The sequence below is a fragment of the Phodopus roborovskii genome, unplaced genomic scaffold (genome assembly GCF_943737965.1).
Source record: "Phodopus roborovskii unplaced genomic scaffold, PHOROB, whole genome shotgun sequence".
Taxonomy (NCBI): Eukaryota; Metazoa; Chordata; class Mammalia; order Rodentia; family Cricetidae; genus Phodopus; species Phodopus roborovskii.
In genome coordinates this window covers 8,312,883-8,340,131 of record NW_026126433.1, presented here as the reverse complement: position 1 = coordinate 8,340,131, position 27,249 = coordinate 8,312,883, and the positions used below count along the sequence as shown (strand labels likewise).

Genomic DNA, 27,249 nt, shown 5'->3' with positions numbered 1-27,249 from the left:
CAATGTAATGAATTCCAGTTCATTTATATTTTATATCTGGCAAATTAGAAGAAAATACTCCATAATATATCCTATGTTAGTAAATCCAATTTTTTTTAACTTAACTTACTTTCTATAGGAAAAATTGTAACTATAACTAGTCTTGAATTCCATCAGTGGCACAAGAAGGATATAATATTATTTAAATAACAAACAATGCATTGCAAACAACTTCCAAAGAATTCTAGAAATGACAGAGATGTCTGACTGCCTGAACAGTCAGTCACCCTTAAGTTCTACTGCAATGTTAGGGCATCCACCTTCAGCCTACAGGCCCATAGTATCTGGCAGACTTTTCAATAAAGCAGGAAATTTGAGAGTCTGTCCCACCTATATTGGCAATTTGTCAGTCACTTTTCTCTGTGTCTTGCAGAATGTCTGGCAGTTTCTTCTGTGAAGCAGGAACCCTGAAGGACCATCCCACCTTGTTTTGGTAAAGTTCAGCAGTCACTTTCTGTGGGTCCTGCATGTCCAGTCTGCACAGCACATTGTAAACAGTCAAAGGCAAGACCAGTTTCTTTGCCCAGTGCCTAAACTTGCCACAATAAAAGCACACTCCTTAGTGAGTTTCTTCAATGCTCATCATTCTTTTATGAAATAAATTGGTGCTGCCAGGAGCAGATGTGTCATGAAAAACTTTAAATTAGCAAAACATTTTAAATGACATACTTCGTATGTCTTTGAAAGGTTTGAAGACCTATCTATCTATCTAAAATATATCTCTACATGATCTGAACAGCATAGCTAATATATCTACAATTTTGATTGTTACAAATGACTAACCACTGAACTGTGTTTCTGGATTATCTTAAATAGTTCATAATAATAGCTTTCAAAAACTAAAATTTCCCCTTGCATTTTTAAATGAACTGACTAGGTACAATACCTTAAACAAGAAAAGAAACATATACAATATGTTGTAACAAAAACCACCTTAAATTTGTATCAATATACAAAAGTTCATTCCAATAATCTACCCTTTTCTCTTGCCATTCCTATATTCCTATATTATCATATTCTCTAAATATAACAAATATCTGTGACCTACTAAGTGACTCAGAAAGTTTCTAGCTTTGAATTAGGCCTGGTACAGGAGAAAGCTCTTCAACAGGTCCAGGCTGCTCTACCATTTGGACCATATGTAGTGATATCTTTCTTGCACAAATAAAGCCTGTCTGGGGTCAGAAAATGGAGCTTGTCACTAGCTAACCATAGAGGTCTGGAGGTCTGTACAGACAGGAAGTGACATAGCTGGGCAGAAACAGGATATAAGGAGGGAGAAACAGGAAATTGTGCTCTTCTCTGCTGAGATGCTTAGGAGGTAAGGTGTGGCTATGGCTTGCTCCTTCTCTCTGATCTCTCAGCATTTCCCTCTGTATCTGACTCTGGCCTTTTATTATCTAGACCAATTAAGAACTCCTTTACAACCATATGATCCAGAAGACCTGATGATGCTTGAGGTGTCAGTGGCAGACAGGGATGCAGTTTGGAGCCTTTGGCAGCCTCTGACAGGTAAATCATAGAACAGGCCTTTGGGATTTTTCAGCAGGGCTCTACCATCATCTGCACTGCATATTCTCCCTTGAAGAGACAGCTACCACCATCTGTACTCAACTATTCTCCATTTGAGAGACAGCTCTTGGCCTGTTATTGGGGTTTAATGGGACCTGAACATTTGACAATGGGCCACCAAGTTACCATGTAGCCTAAGCTGCCCATCATAAAGTGGGTATTATCTGACCCACCAAGTCACAAAGTAGCACGTGCACAGCCACAATTCATTATCAAATAGAAGTGGTATATATGTGATCTGGCCCAACCCGGTCCTGAAGGTACACGCAAATCAAATGAAGTTGCCCAAATGCCTATATTTTTTCTACTACTGTTACAATGCCTTCTGCTGCCAAACATGCACCTGCAGCCTTATGGGGTGTGCCCTATGACCATTTGACTAAGAAAGGGAAGGAAGGCTATGGCCTGTGTTACTGATGATTCTGGATGTTTTGCAGGCACCACCTAGAAGCAGACAGCTGCAGCATTGCAAACCCTTTCTAGGACAAACCTGAAAGAAACTGGCGAAGGAAAATCTTCAGAGTGAGCAGAACTTCAGGCAGTACACATGGTCACACATTTTGTTTGGAGAAGAAATGGCCAGGTGTGCGATTATCCACTGATTCATGGGCTTTAGCCAATGGACTGGCTGGATGGCCAGGGGTTTGGAAAGAGCATGATGGGAAAATTGGTGAGAAAGACATTTGGGGAAAAAGTATGTGGAGAGTTCTCTGCAAACGGGCAAAGGATGTAAAGATACTTGTGTCCATGTAAATGCTCATCAAAAGGTGACTTCAGCTGAGGAGAAACTCAATAACTAAGTAGATAAAATGACCCATCCTGTGGACTATTAGCCTCTTTCCCCAGCCATCCCTGTCATTGTCCAGTGGCCCATGAACAGAGTGGTCATGGTGGCAGAGATGGGGTCATGCATGGGCTCAACAGCATGGACTTCCACCCACCAAGGCTGACCTGGCTACAGCTGCTTCTGAGTGCCAGATCTGCCAACAGAAAAGATGGACATGGGCTGCAGATTTGACACCACTCCCTGGAAGTGACCAACCAATGACCTGGTGGCAGGTTGACTACATGACCATTTCCTCCAGGGAAAGGACAATGCTTTGTCCTTACTAGAGTGAGTACTTATTTGTGCTTGCCTTTCCTGTATGTAATTCTTCTGCCTAAACCACCATCCGTGGGCTTGCAGAATGCCTATTACCATTGAGGTATTCCATATAATGTAGCTTTAAACTGAGAAACTTATTTCACAGCCAGAGAAATGTTTCAGTGGGTCCATGACAGTGGGATCCACTGGTCTTACTGTGTTTACCCATCATCCTGAAGTATTTGGCCTGATAGAAAGATGGAATGGCCTTTAGAAGATTAAGTTTTAGCACCAATTTGGTAGAATCAGGGCTAGGGCGGGGTTCTCCCAAAGGCTTCGTTCGAATCAGGGTCCAATATAGGATACTCTTTCTCCCATAGCAAGGATCCAAGAGTCCAGGAATCAAGGGGTGGAAAACGGAATAATTTCACTCACTGTCACCTCTCATGACCCATTGGGAAAGTTTTTGATTTCTATTCTTGCAACCTTAAGTTCTTCTGGCTTAAAAGTTTCCAGTGTGAGGAGTCCTGAACCACAACAAACAATCCATTGGCTTGGAAGCTCAGACTTCTTCATGGCCACTTTGTGCCATGAACTATCCCCAGCCAGGGGTCCCTGGGGTCAGAGTACTTGAAGAACAGGTGGGTAAGGATTCAGCGGAGACAAACAGAAACACAGAGGCAGTATGAATCTGAGTGTATTTTGTAGCTTTCAAGCAAGGCTTTTTATAATAAAACAAATATCTTCTTAGAGTTTGTGTTCAGTGAAGCAATACCCAGATGACATCACTGTTACTAGGCACAGTAACACACAACTTATCCTAAATTAGAAAATCATTTAAGGCTAACCACAGCTAACTTATTTTGACTTTTTCTTATAAAAAAAAGCTTTCTTATTAAAAAGCTTTCTTTACCAATCATTAAAACCCTCTCTCAATTACACATGTACAGCCATATAAATTTTTATTGTTGGGAAAGTTTTTTAACAATACTTATTTGTGCTTATGTGAATGATGTGAATGATTCAAAAAGTGCTTGTTTTGCTGGAGATGAGGTCACAGTCAGTGACCATGTCTCCGGGGATGTCTTCTCATTTATATCTTTTGTTTAGAATGTCAGCATAGGCTTTCAGGAACATTTCATTAATATAAGAAAAGAATAAAAGAGCAGAGATTGCCATGAGAACTACTGCTCTATATTTTTCTCCAGCAGAGAATTTTCACAACTGGTTTCAGGAGACCTCCTTCTTTTAAAGTTATCATCTCAGCCTGTGGAACTTGTCACACAGAATCTACTGGATTTTGTGTGATAACTTTGGACATCTAATGCCCTTACACCAACAGGTTAAGAAGGAAATAACAGTGGTGGTTGTGGCAGGGGTGGAATGGGGGTTATTGATTCAAATTTCCATGGGGAAATTGGATTGCTTCTCCACAATGGAGGTAAGAAAGATTATGTCTGGAATGCAGGAGATCCTTTTGTGTCTGGAGTGCAGGAGATCCTTTTGGGCAACTCTTGGTGCTACATGTTCTGTAATTAAAGTCAATGGGAAAACTACAGCAGCCTAATCCAGGCAGGATGACAAAGGGCACAGACCCATTAAGGTGAAGGTGTGGGTCACTCCAGGAAAAAAGCCAAGATCTGCTGAACATGGAGGGAATACAGAATGTGTAGTAGAGGAAGTAGTCATAAATATCACCTAAGGCCACATGATGAGTTGCAAAAAATGAAGATTATAATTGACATGAGTGTTTCTATCATATTTTGTTAAGACTGTGTTGTGACAGATTATTTTCTTTCCTTTATTTCCTTATCATGTAATATAACATCAATTAAGAGAATATCAGTAGTTATCATATTTCAATTTGAATTGTGGTGGCTATTCTTGGTTGTCAACTTGACTACACCTGGAATTTACTAAGACCCAAGATACTGGGTATATGTAATGGTATTTTTTTCTTAATTAAATCACTTAGAGACACCTACAGCCTAACCACAGGCCACACCTGGCAGAAGGCCAGTTTTCAACAGACCCAATCCTCAGTTGTCCTTCCCCACATCGTGGCTGTATTCTAGCCCCCGACTCCAGCAGACAACCCAGGCCCAAACACAGGCCACACCTGCTAGAAGACCAGGTAGGCTACTAGCTGTGGGTCTCCTACACTCTCTTGGTGTACCCCTACAACATATTCCCAACTCCCCTCCCCTCCTTGTCTCTATATCCTAGCCCCCCAATTCAGGTAGAGACTCCCTGCCATACCAGAGACCACCCAGGCCTCCAGAACTTCAGACAGGCCACCTGCCTGCAGACCTCAACCATATCTCTGTGCCCCACCCCAACACTAGTCCCAATCCCCCCAACCCTCCTCATCACTGCGTACCTGCCTCCAACTCAGGCAGAGACACCTTGCTGGATCAGCGGCTAGGCAGCCCACAAGAAATCCTGCTCCCAACTCAGGTGGAGACCCCCTGTTCAACCACAGACCACACAAGCCAGGGGCAAGAGAAGAAACAGAAACCAAGGAACAAAACAAACATCCAACAGAGACAAATCCAGAAACCAGCATCTAGACCTACAACCACCCCAACCCAGATACCTGGGTGCCGGTGTAAGAATACAGTTAATAGCCAGGCAATGTCACCCCCAGAACTCAGCCATCCTATTACAGCAAGCCCTGAATATTCTAACACAGCTGAAGCAAAAGGGGAAAAAACTTAAAACCAACTTTAGAAGAACATAAAGGCCCTTAAAGAAGAAGTGAATGAATTCCTTGAAGTATTTGAGGAAAAGTCAAACAATTGGAGGAAATAAGTAACTCCCTTAAAGAAAGCTGGGGGGGGGGGGGGGGGGACAGTGAAAGGAAATGAGTAAAACCATTCAAGACCTGAAAACAGAAATAGAAGCAATAAAGAAAACACAAACTGAAGGAAGCCTGGAAAGGAAAATCTAGGTCAGTGAGCAGGAACTACAGACACAATCATCACCAATAGAATAAAGGAGATGGAAGAGAGACTCACTGACGTTAAAGTGATAATGGATGAAATACATATCAAAGAAAACGTTAAATCTAAAAATTTCCTGATGCAAAAACATCCAGGAAATCTGAAACATGAAAAGACCAAACCTAAGAATAACAGGAATAGAAATAAATTCCCAGCTCAAAGGCCTAGGAAATATTTTCCACAATATTATAGAGGAAAATTCTCCTAACCTAAAGGAGATGCCTATAAAGGAACAATCAGCATGCAGAACACCAAGTAAATTGTTTGGAAACACTAAACATGCAGAAAAAGAAAAAGAAATACTAAAAGCTTCAAGGGAAAAGGGTCTAATAATATGTAAAGGTAGACCTGTCAGAATTACAGCTGACTTCTCAGTGGAGACTCTAAAAGTCAGAAGGGCCTGGACAGATGTGCTCTAGACTCTCAGACACCATGAGTGCCAGCTCAGGTTACTATACCCAGCAAAACTGGGTATAAAATATGATAAAGTCAAAGTTAAACAATACGTATCTACAAGTCCAACCCTTTCAAAGGTGATAGAAGGAAAACTCCAAACCAAAGAGTTTAACTATACCCATGAAAACAAAGGAAATAATCTCACACCAGCAAAACCATAAGAAAGGAAACACCCACACAGATGCACCACCAATGGCAACAAAAATAAAAGTAACAGAAAAATAACAGAAATTAACAATCATTATTCATTGATATCTCTCTGTGGGCAGCCGCCAGCAGAACGCCATTACAAGATGGCGAACTTCCTCCTTCTTGCACCCTCGGTGCCTTACCTTATTTGGGCATATGCCTGCCTGATGGTAGTACTCCGGTGCGCTTGCTCGTTCCCTAGCCAATCCTGTGGCTCCAATGCTGTGGCGAGGTCCTCTGAGCCTATGAGATTGCGACCCGTTGCCTAGTAGCATATATAAGCAGCTGCTTTTTCCTCCCCGGAGTCCCTCACCTTCAGCTCTCCCTTCAACCAAGAAGTGCTCCAATAAAGTGTGATCTGAGAAGAATCCTCGTGTGGTTGCCATCTGTCCTGCGGGTCTGGCTGGGTGCGCCACATCTCTCAATTTCAAAGGCCTCAATTCCCCGATAAAAAGACAGACTAACAGAATGGATGCAAAACCAGAATCTATCCTTCTGCTGCATACAAGAAAGAAACACACTTCAATATCAAGGATAGACATTACCTCAGGGTAAAGGGTTGGAAAAAGATATTCTAAGAAAATGGACCTAAGAAATAAGCTGATGCAGCCAGTTTATTATCTGACAAAATAGACTTCAAGTCAAAACTAATCAAAAGATTTGGAGAAGGATACTTCATACTCCTGAAAGTGAAAACCCACCAGAATGACATTTTAATTTTTAACATCTGTGCCCCAAATATAAGGGTACCCAAGTTTATAAAAGAAACCATACTATAGCCTAAATCACATATTGACCCTCACACACTGATAGTGGGAGACTTCAATATTCCACTCTCACCAATGGACAGGTCATCCAGACAAAAACTAGACAGAGAAATGCCACAGCTACCTGATGTTATAAACCAAATGAACCTAACAGATACTTTAAAAACATTCCACCCAAACACAAAAGAAATCACCTTCTTCTCAGCACCTCACAGAACTTTCTCCAAAATTAGTCACATACTGAGACATGAGCAAGTGTCAATAGATACAAGAAAATTGAAATAAATTACTGCGTCCTATCAGACCTCCATGGATTAAAGCTGGATACTAACAACAGAAATAATAAAAAAACTTACAAACTCATGGACACTGAACAACTTTATATTTAATAAAAAATATGTTAAGTCAGAAGTAAAGAAATTAAAGACTTCCCAGAATTCAATGAAAATGAATGCACAACACACCCAAATTTATGGGTCATAATGAAAGTGATGCTAAGAGGCAAATTTGTAGCATTAAGTGCTACATAAAAATATTGGAGCAATCTTATACTAGCAACTTAACAGCACACCTGAAAGCTCTTGAAAAAAAAAAAGCACATCCAAGAGGAGTAGATGACAAGAAATGATCAAATTGAGGGCTGAAATCAATAAAGCAGAAACAAAAAGACCACTAAAAAGAATCAATAAAACAAAGACCTGGTTGTTTGAGAAAATCAACAAGTTACACAAATCTTTATCCAATCTCACTAAAAGATGGAGAGAGGATATCCAAATTAAGAAAACAATTATAAGAAAATAGGATAAAGGGGGACTTAATAACAGACACTGAAGAATCCAAGTAATAATTAGGTCATACTTTAAAAACTGTATTACACAAAATTGGAAAATCTAAAGGGAATGGTTAAATTTCTCAATGGATACTACTTACCAATGTTAAATCAAATAAAGATCTGATAAACAATCTAAATAAACCTACAACCTCAAAGGAAATAAAAGCAGTCATTAAAATCTCCCAACCAAAATAAAGCTCAGAATTCTACCAGATATTCAAAGAAGTACTACACCAATACTCTTCAAATTATTCCACAAGGTGTAAACAAAAGGAGCATGCCACATTCATTTTATGAGGTCACAATAACCTGATACCCAAACCACACAAATAATCAACAAAGGAAAAAAAATACAAACCAATTTTCTTTATGAAAATATGTGCAAGAAACAGCTGACTTTAACAAATGGGAAGCTCACAGACCCCAGACTGACAGTTGGAAGCCAGCATAGAATGGAACCAGGCCCCCTGCACATGGGTGACAGTTAGGAGGCCTGGGCTGTTTATGGGGTCCCTGGTAATGGAACAGCATTTATACCTAGTGTATGAAGGGACATTGGGAGACCACTCCCCATAGAGGGATGCTCTCTCAGCCTAGACACACAGGGGAGGGCCTAGGCCCTGCCTCAAATGATGTGACAGACTTTAATGATCCCCCATAGAAGGCCTCATCCTTTCTATGGAGCAGAAGAGGGATGGGATGGAGGTTGGTGGGCGTCATGGGAGAATGGGAGCAAGAGAGAACAGGGATTGATATATAAAATAAGATTGTTTCTAATTTAAATAAAAAAATTTTTTCCCCAAACCCCCCCCACCCAAAAAAAAACCAAAAAAAAAAAAAATATTGGGCCGGGCGTTGGGGGGGCCCCCCTTTAGTCCCAGCATTCAGGAGGAGAGGCAGATGACACCCGGTGAAAAGAATACTCCGGACAGCCAAGCAATACAGTGAAACTGCAAAAAAAATCAAAACAAACAAATTGAATCCAAGAAAACATCAAAAGCATCCACCATGATCAAGTAGGCTTTATCTTAGAGATGCAGGGATGGCTTAACATACCAAAATCTAGGTGTTAGTGGTGAACTTTAAACTCAGCACTTGGCAGGCAGAGGCAGGCGGATCTATGTGAGTTTGAGGCCAGCCTGGTCTACAGAGTGAGTTCCAGGACAGGCTCCAAAAACCTGTCTTGGAAAAAAAAAAAAAAAAAACAAAGGAAACAAAAAAATACAAAAATCTGTCAATGTAATATGCCATAAAACAAAACTGAAAGAAAAATATACACGATCATCTTATTAGATGCTGAAAAAGTCTTTGACGAAATCCAACACACCTGGTGAATTTATAGTTACAAGGGACATACTTAAGCATAATAAAGGCAATTTACAATAAGTTTATAGTCAACATCAAATTAGATGGGGAGAAACTCAAAGCAATTCCACTAAAACCAGGAACAAGACAAGGTTGACCACTATATCTATTCAATAAAATACTTGAAATATCTATTCAATAAAATACTTGAAGTTTTAGCTACAGCAATAAGATGACTGAAGGAATTCAAGGTGATACAAATTGGAAAGGAAGAAGTCAAAATATCAATAATGACAGATGATATGATAATATACATAAGTGACCCTAAAATTTTTACCTGAGAACTCCTACAGCTCATAAACATAACCATAACAATATAAAATATTGAGTCGGGCATTGGTGGTGCACGCCTTTAGTCCCAGCATTCAGGAGGCAGAGGCAGATGACAGCCCGGTGTACAGAACTAGTTCCAGGACAGCTTCCAAAGCAATACAGTGAAACCCTGTCTAGAAAAAAATCAAAACAAACAAAATAAAAAAACAAACAATATATATATATATATATGTGTGTGTGTGTGTGTGTATATATATATATATATATATATATATATATATATATATATATATAATATCTTGGTGTAACTCTAACCAAGTAAGTGAAAGATTTGTGTGACAAAATCTTCAAGTCTCTGAAGAAAGAAGTGGAAGGTATTAGAAGATGGAAAGCTCCCCCATGCTCATGGATTGGTATGATCAACATAGTAGGAATGGCCATTCTATCAAAACAAATCTACAAAGCATTTCCTATCAAAATTCAAACACAATTCTTTACAGACCTTGAAAGACCAATTGTGGAGGAAGTCGGAGGGAGAGCCGGGAAAAGCTCTCTTGCTGGCGTGACTCGGACAGGAGAGGATCGGGATGAATTTCCTGGTGTTCATCTGTTTAGGTTGTAAGTTATTTCTCCCTGAATAAACATCTATTCGGCCTATTTGTTTATCCTGATCCTTATTTAACCGCGATAGACCAATACTTAACTTTATATGGAAAAACAAAAGTGCTAGGGTAGCCGAAACAATTCTGTACAATAAAAGAACTTCTGGAGGTATTACCATCCCTGTTTTCAAGCTGTACTACAGAGATATAGTAATAAAAAGCCACATGAAATTGGCATAAAAACATACAGGTTGATCAATGGAATTGAATCAAAGACACAGATGTAAATCCTCACACCTATAGACACCAACATATGGTGCTGCTGTAACTGAATGTCTACATGTGGAAGAATGCAAATAGATTCAAATTTACCTGTCATCCTGCACAAAACTCAAGTTCAAGTGGATCAAAGACCTCAACATTAGACCATATACACCGAACCTGATAGAAGAGAAAGTGGGGAGTAATCTTGAATGCATCACCATGAGACAACTTCCTGAAAAGAACACTGATAGTGCAGACACTAAGATCAACAATTAGTAAAGGGACTTCATAAATTTGGGAAGCTTCTGCAAGGCAAAGGACAATAGAACAAAACAACAGCCCACAAATGGGAAAATATTTCATCAACTCATCTAATAGAGGGCCAATATCTAAAATATATAAAGAACTCAAGAAACTAGACATCAACAAACCAAACAATGAAATTAAAAAATGTGGTATAGACCTAAACAGAATTCTGAGTAGAGGAATATCAAATGGCTGAGAAACACTTTTTTTTTTTTTTTTAAGTGTTCAATGTCCTTAGCCACCAGGGAACTGCAAATCAAATCTACTTTGAGATTCTATCTTACACCTGTCAAAATTACTGATTTTAAAAAACACCAAACAAACAACAACAATAAAATAGTGGTAGCTCCTGCTGGTGAGAATATGGAGCAAGGAGAACACTCCTCCACTGTTGGGAGTGCAAATCTGTACAGCCAGTTTGGAAATCAATTTGGAAAATTGGGAATTGATCTACCTCAAGATCCAACGAATCAATTCTTGGGCATATACCCAAAGGACACTCCATCCTGCCACAAGGACACATGCTCAACTATGTTCATAGCTACTTTATTCATAATAGCCAGAACCTGGAAACAACCCAGATGTCCCTCAACTAAAGAATGGATAAAAAGAATGTGATACATTTACAATGAAGTATTACTCAGCTGAAACAAACAAACAAAGAAAAAAACAATGATATCATGAAATTTGCAGGCAAATAGATGAAGCTAGGAAAAACAAACATCCTGAGTGAGGTAACCCAGACCCAGAAGATAAACATGGTATGTCCTCACTTATAAGTGGATATTAGCCGTTAAGTAAAGGATAATAATACTACAATCCCAGAGAGACTAAGTAAGAAGGAAGGCTCAGGGGAGAACACATGGATCTCCCTGGGAAGAGGAAATGAAAGAGATTTTGTAGGTGGATTGGGGGCCATTAGGCATGGGAACAGGAGCGATCAGGTAATGGAGAGAGGGATGTAGTAAGAAAGTACAGGGAAAGATGACTAGAAGAAGGGACTTTTAGGGGTGATGTGGAAACCTATTGTATTAGAAACTTCCTGGAACCTACGAAGGTGATCTTATTGGGGACTCCTATTAAAGCAGAATATGGAGCCTGAACCAGCCATCTTCTGTAACCAGGCAAGGCTCCCAATGCAAGGACTGGGATACCAATCAGTCACAAAATCTTTGACCTATGCCTGTCCTACCTGCAAGAAATGCTGGGGCAATGGTGGCTCAGAGCCTGTGGGTGTGGCCAACCAATGACCAGTCTAACTTGAGGCCCATGCCACGAGAGGGAGCCCAGGTCCAAGGCTGCCTGGATGGTCAGGATCCAGAGCTGGATGGTCCAGAGACCTAGGGTAGAGCCAAATAGGACTGACAAATAAATAAATAGATAGATAGATAGACAGATAGATAAATAATAAATAAATAAATAAATAACAACAGCAACCACAAAAGTCAATGAAATGATCCCTAACAATATTTTGCTATACTCATAGATAGTAGCTCAGCCGTCATAAGAAAGTCTTCCCCCAGCAGTGGATGGAAACAAATGCAGAGACCCACAGTCAAACGTTAGATAGAATTCAAGAACCCCACAGAAGAAGGGGAGGAAGGATTTTGGGAGTCGGGGGGGGCATCGAGGAAACCAGGAAAACACAGCCTACAGAATCAACTAGCAGGGCTTATAGGGGCTCACAGAGTGAAGCAGCAACCATGGAGCCTGCATGGGTCTGCACTGGTCCTCTGCATGCATTTAGCTTGGGGTTTTGTGGGACTCCTAACAGTGGCAGTGCAGGCTATCTCTGACTCATTTGGCTGCTCTTGGGACCCTTCTCCTCCCACTGGGTTACCTTGTCCAGCCTTGATACGAGGTATGTGCCTAATCTTATTGTTACTTGTTGTGCCATGTTGGGCTGATATCCCTGGGAGGACTGCTCTTTTCTGAAGGGAGATGGAGGAAGAGTGGGTCTGGAGGGGAGGAGGTGTGTGAGTGCCAGTGACCGGGAAGGTTGGAGAGAGGGAAGGCTGCACCTGGAATGTATTATATTAGAGAAAAAATAAAAAAAAATATCTTTTTAAATGAGAAGACCCACTTTTAATCTAGATCTCCCGAGGTGGGAAGATCCACCTTCAATCTGGGCCACAGCTTCTGCTAAGCAGTGGTTATAAAGGACATGGCAGAAGGAAGCTTTTATCTTTGCTTGCTTGCCCTCACTCTAACTGGCAAGTCCATTCCTTCACTGGCCAAAGAACCTACATCTTTAGGATTCTGGTGTGTACTGAAAACTAGATGAGACATTCAGCCTTGTGAACTAGACAACTTACTGGATTCTTCTATTCTTCTGTTGGTAGACAGCCATTGTTAGAGTACGGATTAGAATGGACCTCATTCTAATAAATCGTATATGTACATTTGTATCTCTGTTCCTCTAGAGATCTCTGACTAATACAACAATTTATCTATCAAATGAATTTTGTTTTTTTCCATGTGATTAGGAGTTGATTCACTTTCTAGCAATAGCTTTATTGATATATAATCCACACAAAATTCAGTTTACTAACTTAACTTATATAATTCAATGTCTTTAAATTAAAAAAAGTGTCCTTACTTTTATTTATTTATATGTTTGGGTATTTTACCTGTGTGTACACTTGTGTGCCTGGTGGCCACGGAGGCCAGAAGAGGGTGTCATATGGTTGTGAGCAATAATGTAGGTGCTGGGAATCAAACTCAGTTCTTACGCAAGAGCAGCAAGTGCTTCTAACCACTGACCTGTCTCTTTAACCACCGATTCAATGTCTTTAAATATACTCAGAGTTATACACCAACACCACAAACAACTTTAGGACATTTTCATACACTACTGCCAGTAGCCCGATCCCCTTTAGCAATCAAGCTTATGGCTCCACATCTCCAAAACAACTATTAGTCCACTTTCTGTCTTACATATTTGCCTGTCTGACTAATTAACATGTGACCTTTTGTATCTGACCTCTCTCATTTAATACACATGGAGGCTTCACTATTTTTATGAGTAAATAATATTTCAATGCAGTGTGACATTTTGTTTATTCATTAAGCATTGATTTGGATTGATTTTTATCTCCTAGCCATTAGGAATGTTGCTGTGAACATGTGTGTGTAGACTTTTTGGTAGACATGTTTTGTTTTTGTTTTTGTTTTTTAGCTAGAGTGGAATTGTTAGATCAAATCATAACTCTGCATTTAAGTTTGGGAAAGAGAAGACTCTTTCCCAAAGTAGCTGCTTTGTGTTCTGTGCCTACCAATGGAAACTCTCCATCCTCATTGTCCAGCTTGAATTGGAGCCACACTGCTGCTTCTGAGCACCATCCCTGGGGTTTTGATTCACATCTGATGAGCAATAACGATGAGCATCTTTTCATGCAGTGATGGTGAGTGTCTTTTCGTGCACTAACTGGACATTTGTGAGTTATCATTGGAGAGATGTCTGTTCTGATCACTTCCTCCTTTTAAAATTGGGTTCTTTTTCTTTTATTGTTCAATCTCCTACCTTTTCACACGTTCTAGATATGCCCTTCATCAGATAGTTTTCAAATGTTTTCTTTCGACCTGAGTTGTTTCCCACTTTTTAAAAAACCTTTGTGCTTTGAAGAACAAAAGGATTTTTTAAAAAATATTATTTTCCTTTTGTTTTTGTTTTAGAGAATTTCATTTTGGAGAGCTATATTTACACCTTTCTACCTACCCCTTCTCTTCCCCAATTCCTCTGTGTCCCCCCAACTCCCTCTCCAATCCATGTCCCCTTCTTTGATTGCTGTTATATTTTTTCCAACCTGCTGAATCCATTTAGCGTTGCTCGTGTGTGCATGTGGTTACAGTGACCCCTTAGGATGACATCAGCTGTAGGGGCTTGTCCCTGGAGAAGACTGGTTCTCCCTTTCTTAGAACCCGTTAGTTGCCTATAGCTTGAACAAAAGTTTTGAATGTTGGTAAGGTTTATTTATTTTGCCTTCTGGCCACCATTGCTTATGTTTTTGGTGTCTTGTCTAAGAAGTTCCAAGCCTACAGCTGCAAACATTTGACCCAGTGTTTCTTTCTAGAAGTTTTTACACTTCTGCTTAAGACTTTGATATATTTTAAGTTGGTTTTGTACAGAAAGGAGGTGGGTGTCCATCCTCACTCTTTTGCACGTGGATATGGTTGTCTCAGCACCGTTTGTTGCTGAGATTATTCAGGACCATGAATGGTCTTGGCACTGGGAGACCATAAATGGAGGGTTTGCTGGTGCACACTTAGTGCCATTCCACACAGCACCGCTGTAATGACTCCATTGTTTTGTCTTTGTAGTAAGTTCTGAGCTCAGTGTGAATTTTTCAACTTTGCTCTTGTTTTTCAAGAGCTATTTGGAGTCTCTTGAATTTCCATGTAAATTTTGGGATCTGTCTGTTTATGCAAAGATGCCAGCTGGGATTCTCTTGAGGGGTTGTGTGGAATCTGTAGATCAGCTCGAGAAATACTGTCAATTTAGTGACATTAGGCATTCTATTCCATGGACATGAGATGTCCTTCCATTCACTTAGATACCAGTTTTGAGAGGTGGCCTGGAGTTTGGGATTCTTCTGCCTAACCTTCCTAAGTCTGGGCTTACAAATATAACCACCACTCCACTTACAGTCTTCTCAAATTGATGATGTCACAAAGCCCTGTCATTTCTACAGTATCAGTTTTTTGTTCCTTTCATTAAATTTATATCTAAAGATTTTTGGGTTTGTTTATTTTGTGTGCATTTTATTTTGGTATTTGGTTTTTCAGACAGAGTTTCTCTGTGTAATAGTCCTGGCTGTCCTGAAACTCACTCTGTAGATCAGGCTGGCCTTGAACTCACAGAGATCTGCCTGCCTCTGCCTCCAGTGAACTGGAATTAAAGAGTGCCAGCACTGCCCAGCCATCAAAGTATTTTTAAAATGCTTAGATGTTCATTGCTAGTGTACAGAAGTTCAGTTGATCCTCGCATACTGATCTTGCACTATTTATTAATTCTAATGGATAATAGTTGTTCCTTCATTTCTGTACTTATCCCAGGTTCATCCATAAGTTCTAAAGATTCCTCACTCCTTCCAATCCCTACCCCAGGCTGATCAGCTACCATCCTTCCCTTCCCTCACTTGGCTACTGAACCATCCTTCATAAGGGCCTTCATTTCCCACTGTCCATATTCTTACTGCCTGTCACCCTGTGATGTCCTTTTCCTTCTCATTGGGCTTAATTTGCATAAAATTGCCTCTTCGTTCCCTCAGCCTTGTCTCTTGACTTAGCCAATAGTGTGATAAGCTGCCAAACCTTAGTCCTGGTAACAGTTCCCTCTCTAAAATAAATATTAGCTGCTGTTGGCAGATCTGATGGAGGCTGGATTCCTTTGCCTTAGCAATAAATAGTTGGCCTTTTAGCCATCCCACCACCACCACTTTCTCTTTAAGGCTCATTAGTTCTACTAAACATGTCTTGGTGTTATCAATTATAGATAATTTTTTTTATTCATTCAATGTGTTTACTCAATATGTGAAATATAAACATTTTTATTTGTTTGTTTCATTAATGTTTTCATGAGTTTTATAAAGGTTTTATAAAGGTTTCATGAAAGTTTTCATAAAGGTTTTAGTGTTTGCTTTAGGTTTTTGTTTTAGGGAACCCCATCATATGAAGGTTTATTTCTCTCTGTTTTCTATTTGCATATTTCACTTACTTACTAGCTGTGGTAGTTTGAATGTAATTGGCCCCCATAATTTCATGGGCAGTGGCATTACTAGGAGGTGTGGCTTTGTTAGAGTGGGTTTGGCCTTGTTGGAGGAAGTGTGTCCCTGTGGGGGTGGGCTTTGAGGTTTCCTACACCTCCCAGAGTCTTAGTTGACTTCCTGTTACTTGCAAGATGTAGGACTCTCAGCTACTACCCTAGCACCATGGCTACCTGTACACTGGCATGGTTCTCACCACGATGATAATGAACTAAATTTCTGAACTGTAAGCCAGCCCTAATTAAATGTTTTCCTTTATAAGAGTTGCTGTGAGTGGGGCAGTGGTGGTGTATGCCTTTGATCCCAGCAGTCAGGAGGCAGACAGGTGGATCTCCATGAGTTAGAGGCCACGCTGGTCTATAGAACTAGTTCCAGGAAAGGCTCCAAAGCTACAGAGGAACCCTGTCTCAGAAAACAAAAAATAAAAGAGTTACCATGGTCATGGTGTCTCTGTACAGCAATAGAAACCCTAAGACATTAGCCCTTTCTATAGTGTAGGGTAGTTTTTAAATATCCACAAAAGTGTTTGATATTGCCTTTTCAAACAGGTAGAGTCCACTCACCATGATGGTGTGCTGGACTTGAGGACTAGCTTTTTAAATATTTACTTTGAACTTTTTTGTGGTTTTTTATTTGTTTTTGTTTGTTTGTTTTGCTTTTTTCAAGACAAGTTTCTATTTATAGCCTTGGCTGCCCTGGAACTTACTCTATAGGTCAAGCTGGCCTCAAACTCACAGAGATCTCCCTGCTTCTGCCTCCTGAGTGGTAGGATTAAAGGTGTGCACCATCACCCCCAGCTGAAAATTTTTTTATTATGTATGTGTGTGCATGTGTGTGTGTGTGTGTGTGTGTGTGTGTGTGTGTGTGTGTGTGTCTGCAGAGGTCAGAAGAGGTCTTTAGACCGACTAGAGCTGGAATTACAGGTGGTTGTGAGCTTCACAATGTAGGTTGACCCTGTGTTAATAGTGACATATTATAGACATGTTATAGACACAGAATCCTTTGCATTTTTAAATTCATACATATTGAGGTTCTATTCCCCCATGCAACTGTATTAGAAGTATAGCGATCTTCATAGAATTGAGGTCTTGAAGCAATAAAGTCAGGATCGTAATTCAACAGGACTTATAGAAAGATGCAGAGGTTTTTGTAAAGACACAGGAGGAAGACAGCTGTCTGCACAGCAAAGGGAGACACTCAGGAGCCAACACACTACCTTAATTATCACTGCATCTTCCTCATTTATGAGAAAATTCTCTTTTGTCTATTTCTTTAATACAGGTATTCTGATTCAAACACGCAAATCTAAAAAGCTTCAAAAATAAGTCCCACATGTAAGAGAGAATGTGGTATTTGTCTTGGTAGATCTGCATTCTCTCACTCAGAATGGTTATTTCCAGCTTAGTCCATTTGCCTACCATTTTCATCATTTCATTTTCTTCACAGCTGAAGAAAATCCCAGCGTGTAAGAACTAAACATCAAGAGAACAAGCAACCCACTTTAAAGGTGAGCCAAGAAGCTGACTGGCAAACTCAGAAGAATTACAAATGGCTAAGAGACATTTCTTTAAATGTTCAATATGGCCGGAAGGTGGCACATGCCTTTAATCTCTGCCCTTGGGAGGCAGAAGCAGGAGGATTTCTGTGAGTTCAAGACCAGGCTGATCTACAGAGCAAATTCCAGGACAGGCTCCAGAGCTACACAGAAAAACCCTGTCTCGAAAAACCAACCCCCCCAAAAAAAAGTTCAGAATCACTAGCTATTGGGGAAAATGCAGATTAAAACTACTTTGAGATTTCATTACAGTCAGAAAACAAATGACACAATGCTGTATGCGTGTGGGAAGAGGGGAATCCTCTGTTGATGGGAGTGCAAATGATTACAGCCGCTGTGGCAATCAGTGTGGAGAGCCCTCAAGAAGCCAGAACTGGAACTACCGTATACACACGTATGCCACCCAAGGGACACTGTTTATCACCATAGAGAGGCTTCATTGCTGCTTTATTCAAGATACCCAGGAGGCGGGAACAGCCAACATGTCTGTGAACTGAGGCATGGATAATGAAAACATAACCCGATTTACCACAGTGACCATTTTAAGTGTACGGCTCAATGGTGGGTTGGTGTTAAGTACGTAAAGGCTACTGTGAGACAGATGGCCAGAGCGTTCTTCTCGCCCCATTTTGCAGACCTGAGCCTCCACGTCGACTTCCCTTTCCTCACCATGATCCTGCTACTCGGCTCCTGGTCTGCAGATCCTCCTGTTTGCACAGATTTGACTGTTTTAGGAAATTCATGCATGCCACTATGCCTTTCTGTGAGTGGCTTACTCCTTGGCAGAATGTTCTCAAAGGTCACCATGTTCTTACATGCAACTAGATATCCTGCCTTTTTAAGAGAATATGTTTTGAAGAGGGGGAAATGCATCTCTTTTTGATAAGAAACAATGAAAACACAATTCTCTTTGAAATACTGGATCAAAAAGAAGCCCTTAGAAGCACTCTTCAGAGAAACAAAAGTCACAAAACATGTTGAGTCCAAATGTGATGACAGCAAAGAACATTACTCCTTACCTTTCCAAAAGTAATAAAATAAAAAACAGTTTATATAAGAGAAATATGTCAAATATCAATTCTTCTTGGGTTTTCATGGGAAATAATCTTAACCTATCAACAGCATAGTAAACATTAAAAGTAACTGCTGAATCAGCATTGTCAAGTTGAAAGTGAAACCACAGCCATTAGTTTTCCCAGACACAGTTTTTGAAGAAAAAAACATAAAATAAAAGATTTTCTGTGTGTGTGTGTGTGTGTGTGTGTGTGTGTGTGTGTGTGTGTGGCAACTTAACTGCTTGAAAGATTGAAAGACTGTGTGCTAAAAACCATGCAGATGCTTGTCTGTTGGCCCCTTAGCCCCTTCCTCAGTTCCTTGCTGGCCTTCTAGCTGTTGGCTAGTCTGGCTCTTCTGTCCCTTGGATTCATTTGGAGGCTGGATCTCTGCTCTAAGGCGTGCTTCCACTCTGAGCAGCCTAACAGGCCTCATTAATTGGATGGGGTTCTGTTTGAGCAAATGCTGAGCCCTGGTCACACCATCTGAAAATTTCCCTTTAGACCTAGGGAGTTTAGGAAAAGAAAACACTGAAACCAGAAAGTGGCCCCGCATTAGCCCTCCAAAGGCGAAACCGGTGAAGACGAGCCTGGATGTAAGGCTTGGGACCGGAAAACCCAGAAGGAGGATGCGGACAGGGAGACAGTGTGGAGCTGTAGGTATGGCTGGATTTAGGAACCAGTCTCTGTAAGGTCCTTCCTGCTTCTTTCTTACCTAACCCAGGAAACTCTGGTGAGCTGCGGGGTTGTAGGACTGTGAAAGGAGCAATTGGTTCCAATGCTGTTCCTGGGTCTATCAGGCTAAGGGCTGCTCTAACCTAAAGAGTAAAAAGCAAGCAGAGCCAAGTGTAGAAGTGCACACCTTTGATCCCACCATTTGGGAGCTGGGAAGGATCATCTTTCTGAATTTGAGACTGTCCAGAGCTGTACAGTGAAACCCTGTTTAAAAAAAAAAAAAAAAAAAAAAGAGGGGACATCTAGTTGTGACTCTCAAAGCAGCCCATCAGGAGCACCTGATGGTGGCCTTCCTCAGACAGGCTCGATGAGGTTCCCTGAGTAAATTGCTTTATGGCTATTCTGGAACATAATATTGCAGAAAAGCTATTTTACAGGGAGAGAACCACAGTGTGTTTTCAAAGAACACTTAACAGGCAGGTGTGGGGTGGGGTGGTACACATCTTTAACTGCAGCACTAGGGAGGCAGAGGCCTAAATGATACCTTTCTTCTCATTTTCTACTTTGACATAGACACCTAAACAAACAAATGCAGGCTTATACATTTTAGAACATCATCCTTTTTCTTTTCAGGTTTATGTCTCGACTTCACAATTACCCAACACAGCTTCCTCTCCCTTCTGCCCAGCTTTATTACTCTTCACTTCAGGCACTGTTGCTCACCGTGCAGATCCTGTCTTTACACCAGGCTAGATCCCCCTGGGAGTCCTTTTTCTCCTGTCTCCTCTCCCTGGTCCTGTGTGATCACTGGTGAGGGTTAGAAGAGAAAGGCTGTGTCTTGTTCATCACGGAACCTCTTTTGTCTAGAACAGTAATTGTCTCATGGTAGTTTTTTAAAGGATGCTCAAGAACTGAATTAGTGCGTTACCTCCTGCATGTTTTCAGAGGGATGGTGGTGCCAGACAAGAATAGAGAAAGCATGATAATGACAAAAGGAGACCAGGGTAGGTCACTGCTGGGGACAGCTTTGCAAATGACCAGCCCTTCTTAGAGGTATGGGGAAAGCCTTCTGCACCAACAGTTTTTTCAAGGACACTGTAATCAGGTCAGTCATGTAAAATGTGTTGACACACTTGACTCCCTAGCCGAGGTGGTGTTTACTGATCTGTGTGTCATACAATAAAATAGAGCAGAGTTGCACACTGAAATCTGCTTCAGGCTTTTAACTGATACCTGCTTATTGGTTCCTGGATCCCGGGTCATATACCATTCTTATTTTTATATTAATTATTAACAACAATGAAAACAGAACAGAGAGGTTGAGAGAAAATAAATATGTTTTACAGGCTTAATGGTCTGTTTCTTCTCAGAACTCCTTGAAAACAGAAAAGCTCCAGGAATCTGTCTCTTTTTAGAAAGACCACATTCAACCTGACCATGAATGAAATGAGGAAGAAAACTCATCAGCTGGAGAAGCTAAATCCCAAAGCTTATTCTCCAACAAATTCCTCACAGGGTCAAAACTCAGGTCCTTCAAGGCTGAAAGCAGAGAAAGGGAAAAATTACCTTAAAACTGACCCTCAGTCCAGCAGCAGTCCCCAAGTGTCCCAGCAGCAGTCCCCAAATGTCCCAACAGCAGGCCCCAAGTGTCCCAGCAACAGGCCCAGAAGGTGTCTGGCTTGAACACTGGCAAATTCTGACTGCTGTTTTTTCATTATTTTTTGTTTATTTTATATATCTTTTTCTGTGTATGGGTATATTGCCTCTGTGGGGGGGAGGGTGTGGTGTGTGTGTGTGTGGTGTGTTTGGGTGGTGGTGTGTGTATGGTGTGGGTGTGGTATGGGTGTGTGTTGTGTGGTGTGTATGTGTGTGGTGTGTGGTGTGTGTGTGTGTGTGTGTGTGTGTGTGTGCGCGCACCATGATCATACCAGGTGCCCTCAGGACAGAAGAGTGCCTCTAAAAAGAGCAGCCAGTGCTCTCTGGATCCCAATATTTCTTAATTTTTTGGAATAATTTTCCTTGCTAGAGTGGGTTCAAATAACATTCATGTTAGTCTCTGTGGTGTGTCCATTTGACTTAAGTGCTTTAGTTTGCATTTTTACTTTTATAATTTGAAAGACAGTGTGACACCACAGAAGGCTCATACAGACTCCCTAATGACTTTCATTAAGACACTGATCTTTCCTTTTTTAAAAGGTAATTGTATTACTTGGAGATCTTATACAAGCATATAATACACTCTGATCACTCTTTGCTCCACCCTCCTTTAGTCCCTCCACATCCCTGTCATAACCCCTCCTCCCTTTCAGTGTCCGTCACAGAGTCATGCCTTTGGTTTGGTTTTGTGGCCCTTTTAGTTTAGCCAGGGCCATCTGTGTGAAAATTGGGTCAGAAGTGTCCACCAGAGCCTGGTGAGGTCACCAATGGATACATAACTGAGATCAATAGCTTCCCCCTCTCTGAATCTACTAATAGCAAATAGTTCAGCCGTGAGTGGTAGGGTCTACTTGCCATGATAACAGACTAAGCTCTGAACTGTAAGCCAGCCCCAATTAAATGCTTTTCTTTATAAGAGTGGTTGTGGTGTCTACACAGTAATAGAAACCCAAACTAAGACAGTTGTGAACCATGATGAGGGTGCTGGAATTGAACCTGATCTTCTTTAAGAGTATCAAATGCTCTTACCCACTGAACCATCAGCAAGTGTTTATGGAATGCCTACTCTATGGCAGCCATTGTTCCATTAGAAACAGGACCTTACATAAACAAAGAACCAAATGCAACTTTAATTATAGGTTGCGATAGGAAGAATAAAGCAAGCAGAGGAGGTGGGACATGATGGATGGGCTGCTGAAAACAAATGTGTCTAGAGTGAAGGGGTCTGTTTTGGTGGCATTTGAAAGGAGAGCTGAATAAAACTGGCCACATAGAATGAGTGAATAAGCCGAAACATATACAGATGCACTTGTTAGAATAGCTTTTCCAGAAACAACAGAAAATCACCGCCACAAGGAAGGCTCAAGGTGAATCAATCCCAGATTGTTTGAGAAGTCAGTACAAGCATGCTAAGGCTGGAAGAGAGAAGGCAATTGAGGAACTAGTCAAAGAGAAATCTCACACAAATTCCTCCTTTCTTTACTGGGATCTCTATCCTCCCTTTGAAATGTGCTCTTGTCTGGCTCAGTTCTCACCTGCTATGTGAAGTTCAGAAGAAAAGTCTTTGTGCTGTAGAATATCATGATGCACATACACATACAGGATACTAATTAATTAACAAGCAACTTCCCTTCAGTGATGCCCTGGGCTTTCCTGGTCCCTTTTTCATTGCATTTCAGCCATTTTGAATACACATTCCTAGAACAGGGAATATAGTAGTGAGAATAAGTATTGCCGTACTCTCTCCAAAGTCATGTTATATGCATACAGCTTTCAAAACTCTTGTTGAACATTGTGGCAGCTTCCAGGGATGTGTATGGTCTCATTGCCAGCACGGCTAGGCCTACATGCAAGGAGTGTGAGGGACCTGCAGTTGCCATTGATCATGGCACCACCTACTCCTGTGTAGGTGTCTTCCGGCTGAGAAAGATAGAAATAATTGCCAATACCCAGAGTAACTGAACCAAATATGATTACTTTTACAGTACTGAGGCTACTGTGAAAAATAAGGTTTTGATGAGCCCCTCCAACAGTTTTTGATGGCAAATATCTGATGGGATGGAGGTTTGAGGATGCTGTTGTTCAGTCTGATGAAGTATTGGCCCTTAGTGGCAGTGAACAAAGCAAGCTGGCCCAAAGTCCAAGTAGAATACAAAGGGATACAAGATGTTTCTTCCCAGAGGAGATGTCCTCTGTTGTTCTGACAGAGACCACAAAGAAAATGGAATTTGCAGAAACCTATCCAGGGGAAAGGCTGTTACCACTGCTGCTGCCATCATGCTAGTTTATATCAATGACTCTCAATGATGGACAACAAAAGATGCCAGAGCTATTGCTGACCTTGATGTACTTAGAACTGTCAATGAATCAACTGCTGCTCCTATTGATTGTGGATTCGATAGCAAGGTTGGAGCTGAAAAGAACGTGCTGAGCTTTTGTTTGGAGGTGGTAGGTTTGATGGGTCAGGCCTCACTATTAAGGATGGAGTTTTTGAACTGGGTGGTAGTGGCTCATGCCTTTAATCCCAGCACTCGGGAGGCAGAGACAGGCAGATCTCTGTGAGTTCAAGGCCAGCCTGATCTACAGAGTGAGTTCCAGGACAGGCTCCAAAGCTACAGAGAAACCCTGTCTGGAAAAACAAAAACAAAAAACAAACAAACAAAAAAAAGATGGAGTTTTTGAGGCCAAATCTACCGATGGAGATACATACTTGGGTGGAGGAAACTGATAACCAAATGGTCAGTTTACTTTCTGCGTTTAAGCAGAAGCAGCAGAAGGACATAAGCGTAATCAGAGAGCTGCCCATCATGTACACTCTGCTTGTGCATGGGCTAAGCATACCCTCTCCTCCAGCACCCATGCCAGTATTGATATTGATTCTTTCTGTGAGGAATTTACTTCTATACCTCCATTATCAATGATGGGTTTGAAGAATTGACTGCTGACTTACTCCATGGTACCAGTGACTATGTAGAGAAGGCCTTAAAGATACCAAACTAGACAAGTCACAGACCCATGATATTGTCCTGATGGGTGGTTCTACCAGAATCTTCACGATTCAGAAGCCTTTGCAAGACTTCTTCTGTGGAAAAGAATCGACTGTTAGCATTAACCCTGATGAAGCTGTTGCTTCCAGTGCAGCTGTCCAGAAGGCCATTCTATCTGGAGACAAGTCTCATAATGTTCAGGGTTTTGCTTCTCTTAGGTGTCATTCCCTTCCTCTTTATATTGAAGCTGCTAGTGGAATCATAACTATCTCTATCTAGCACAGAACTGCCATTCCTACCAAGTAGATACAGACCTTCACCTATTCCAAGTGTGCCCATTCAAGTGGAAAAGCCTTGACCAAGGAAATTTGAACTCATAGGTGTACCTCTTGTACCCTGTGGTATTTCTCAGATTGAAGTCACTTTTGACATCGATGCTAATGACATCCTCAGTATGTCTGTTGTAGATAAGGATACATGATGGAGGAAGTCCTTCATGTTTCTCTTATTGGTTGATGAATAAAACACTGTTGGCCAATAGGGCAGGAAGGAAGATAGGCAGGACTAGGAGGAGGATTCTGGGAAAGGCAGGCAGAGAGAGCCAGACAAAGAGCCTTTCGCAACAGGTACACAAAAGGAGAACAAGTTAACCATCACCAATGACCGGGGCTGCTTGAGCAGGAAGGATATTGAGCACATGGTCCAGGAAGTTGAGAAGTACAAAGCCAAGGACAAGAAGTAGAGGTCAGTTATCCTCCAAGAATTCACTAGAAACCTGTGCATTTAACATGAAAACAACAACCAAAGATGAGAACCTTCAAGGCAAGATCAACGATGAAGTCAAGCAGAAGATTCCAGACAAATGTGGTGAAATCATCAGCTGGTTAGCTAAGAGTTGAACACCAGCAGAAAGAACTGGAGAAAGTCTGCAGCCTTAACAAGCTGTAGCAGAGTGTGGGTGGTGTGTCTGGAGGAGTTGCCTGCGGGCTTCCCTGGAGGGGAGCTGTATCTGGGGGTGCTTCCTCAGGACTCATCATGAAAGGGGTGAAGTAGCGTCTAAGTAGTGATGTGGCATTGTTCCACAGGGAAACCCTTAAGGGGCAGATTTAGCAAGTTCTGTGACGGGTTTGGAGTTAACTTGCTACAATAAATTACTGGGCATTTCCAGTACTAGAACATGTACAGGAAGAGGAAATAACATTGCACGTTATAAGTACTGTGTCCTGCCCTCTCTGTCTTCTCTACCCTGGGAGCAGCTCTCCTGCCTTAGCCCCTCACCCCTGAAAATATATACCTGCTCCAAGTTCATTTCCACCCACTCCTTGATCAGGAGCACCTCTCAGCTGCTGAGTCGTCCCTTGTCTGCAGTGGAGTTGAATCGACCACAGACTTGGACAGATGAGGGCTTCAGCAGCTTGGCAGCCCCTCGTCCTCTGACCTCACTCATCCCTAGCCACAGCTTCCAAACCAGCGTCATTTCCAGGGACATTGACACAGCCGCCAAGCTCATTGGGGCTGGGGCTGCTACAGTTGGGGTGGCTGCCTCGGGGGCTGGAATTGGAACTGTTTTTGGGAGCCTCATCATTGGTTATGCCAGGAACCCTTCTCTGAAGCAGCAGCTCTTCTCCTACGCGATTCTGGGCTTTGCCCTCTCAGAAGCCATGGGGCTCTTCTGCCTGATGGTGGCCTTTCTCATCCTCTTTGTCATGTGAAGCAGCTGTCTCTGCTTCCACCTCCCATAGTTCTTTCGTGTCCTGTCTGCCCTGTATGTTCCTTTTCCTGTACTTCCCCAGGAAGTCTGGGGAAAGTGTTTGGCTCAGGGTTTGACAGAGAGAAGACAAATAAATACTGTACTAATAAGAAAAAAAAAGTACTGTGTCCTAAGTAAAAAATGCAATGTCTAAAATAAAACTACTTAAAACTGGCACTATAAAAAGCTTTACCAGATTAGATTTTTTATTATTTGTTTTATTATACTCGTTTATTGGTTGGTTTTGTATGTGTGTGAGCGTGTGTATGTTGCATTTGCGTGTGTGTGTGTGCACGCGTATGTGTGTGCATGTGTGTGAGCATGTGTGAGCATGTGTGTGTGCATGTGTGTGCACTCATGTGATAGGCCAGTGTCATAGAACTTATGTGGAGGTCAGAGGACAACTCTCAGGTTCTCACCTTCTACTATGTGGGCCCTGCTGATCAAACTCAGACATCAGGCTTGACAATAAATGTCAGCCTGCTAAGTTGTTTTATTGGCCCTATTTATTTACTTGTGATTTCGCTTTACTTTTTAAAAACTGTTTATTACATTTATATCTATGTAGGAGGGAAGGGCTTAGTGTATTCCATAGTACACCTGTGGCGGTCAGAGGACAATTGGAAGTCAATTGGGAGTGGGCTCTCTCCTCCACCATGAGGCACCTGGGACTAAACTCAGGTCATCAGACTTGACAGCAGGCACCTTTACTAGGCCAGCCTGGTCTACAGTGCTGTTACACAGAAAAACCCTGCCTCAAAACCACACAAACACACACAATGTAAAACCCAAAAGTAACACACACCGATACATAGAGCACACAGTGGCCTTTTGAGCAAAAGGTTCTGAGTTCACATGCTGGCTCTGCTTCTTGTTAAATGTTGTTAAATGTTTCTAGGTCCCCACATCTCTGAAATAATTTAAACGATTTCTGATAAATCATACAATCATGAGGCATGCTAAAAACAAGTCCTTGTTTGTCTAAAATCTGAGTTGGCTGGGCATGGGATTTGTGTTTTTCCTGCATCTCCCTGTTCTACCAGCACTCCCCAAAATAC

General features: G+C 41.4%; 2 pseudogenes; both read left to right on the top strand.

The window, feature by feature from the left end:
• Positions 1–21,235: 21,235 nt before the first annotated feature.
• Positions 21,236–25,389, top strand: LOC127223206 (heat shock cognate 70 kDa protein-like; annotated as a pseudogene).
• An 87-nt stretch (positions 25,390–25,476) lies between these two features.
• On the top strand, positions 25,477–26,289 carry LOC127223204 (ATP synthase F(0) complex subunit C2, mitochondrial-like; annotated as a pseudogene).
• Positions 26,290–27,249: the final 960 nt, after the last annotated feature.